This window comes from Dipodomys ordii, unplaced genomic scaffold (genome assembly GCF_000151885.1).
Source record: "Dipodomys ordii isolate 6190 unplaced genomic scaffold, Dord_2.0 Scaffold14, whole genome shotgun sequence".
NCBI lineage: Eukaryota > Metazoa > Chordata > Mammalia > Rodentia > Heteromyidae > Dipodomys > Dipodomys ordii.
The window spans coordinates 15,651,768-15,653,738 of NW_012267230.1; positions in this window are offsets into that span (position 1 = coordinate 15,651,768).

A 1,971-nucleotide genomic window follows, 5' to 3' on the forward strand; every position below is an offset into this window, starting at 1 on the left:
GGACCCGTGCTCCAGGACTTCAGCTCAAGTTCAGCTGGCCGCCCAACGCTGGCAGATTCTGAGTCACAGTTGTGGAGGTATGCTGTGTGCACGCTTGGGTCACTTGCTGGCTTCCCCTTTCCCAGGACCATGGAACTCGGTGGACACCATCTATCTCTGCCTGCCTTTGTGTGTGAGACACGGTCTCTGCGCTGCTCAGGCTGGACTCAGACTCCTAGGATTATACACTCCAGGCTGAGAGCCCCTCCTTCCCAATCTTTTTCTCCTCTTCACCTCCTCCAGTGCTTCTTCTCATTCTGCATTTGAAGAGGGAACAAAGTGTCACCTTTCTTTTGGAAAGACTGGTGAGCTGCTTAGTATTCCGGGAGGAATGCCAGGTCCCCTGCATAGAAGCAGGCAGGAGTTGATCTCTGGTGGTTTAGTTGCAGATTTTTTTGTTTTTTTGTCGGTCGTGGAGCTTGAACTCTGGGTCTGGGCGCTGTCCCTTAGCTCTTCAGCTCAAGGCTAGCGCTCTACCACTTGAGCCACAGCGCCACTTCTGGCTTTTTCTGTTTAGTTTATGTGGTGCTGAGGAATCAAACCCAGGGCCTCAGGCATGCGAGGCAAGCGCTCTACCCCGAGCCACCTTCCCAGCCCTAGTTGCAGAATTCTTGGTCTCAGGTAAGAGATAAAAGCAACTGTGAGTTCCTTCTCCCCACCCCAGGGGCTCAGATCCAAGACAAGGAAAGCCTGAGCAGGGCGTTGCTTCTATCACCTCCCTCACCTCCCTATGTTCAGGTAGGTGCCCACAGTGGACAGGGAGAGGGCACCAGGACACTACAGAGGCCCCAGCAGCATTTGCCTCTGTGTCCACAGACTGTTCAGCAGATACCGGCATCAATTAGTACAGCTGTGGCTACTGTATGGGGTGCTTTGGGGGCGGAACACCGGAGTGAGGGCTTGGATGGGGGTCAGGGAAGGGCCTGGGGCAGCATCCAGAAATACAGTAGGAGGCCGAGATGGGTGGGGATTTGGGACAGGCAGCCACGGGAAGCAGGCCGGGTTGGGAGCCAGACAGTGTGCATGTGTCCACCGAGTGACTCACCATCCCACTGGAGAGAGCAACACGGTCATGTGTACATTCTGAGGTATGATCCACCTTCCCTCTAACACCACCAGCGTTTTCCGTTAACCAGTTTGTTCCGTTCCCAGATAAGGAAAACAAAATGAGCTGGAGCAGCCTTCTAGTGAGCGGGTGGTTCCTCCCAAGGAGCCTGGGCTGCCTTTGCCTCTCTCCACCCCGGCGTCTGCCTGACATGAGGCCCTGGGTTCCAATCCCCAGCACCTCAGATTGCAGGGGGCGAGGGGGTGGACAACAAGTTGAGGCCTCTGGTCTCTAGGAGCCAATGGAGCCATCTTTAGGAAATGACTCCACCCTGGTGGCCATGGAGACGGTAACTCCAGCAGTGGAGACTTGCCTCAGGAGTTTTGAAACCAAACTGACCAACGTTCACCGTGCAGTGCAACTCTTTGCCTGCTCCTAGGGGCCTTTAAGCCAGCCAGGCACCCTGCCTTTTTCAACCCTGGGGCTCAGAGCAGAAAGGGGTGGAGGGGCTTGGCAATGTCCTCGTCCAGTCCCTCGGAGGGGACCGGACTGCACCCTTGCCCCAAAGCAAGCTTTTGTGAAAGAATGTTGTTCTTGGTCTGTCACACCAAGCACTGAAGGGTGGAAACTGAAACCCTGCTGAACTTCCTAGTCTGCGTTATCTTTGGTTTTATTCTTGGTTGGATCTGGGGAGGAGGCTTTGCTCTCTACAGAGCGTCAGGTGCTCAGAAATTGTGAAATGTTGAAATTTTTGATTTGGAAAGTTTTGAACTTATAAAATGCTGCCAGACTGTCTTGCAGGGCCTCTTCCTGCCAGGGCTGGCCTTAAACCTCGCTTATGGGACCTCAGCCTCCTGGGGCTGGCCTTGAACCTCGCGCCTCGGACC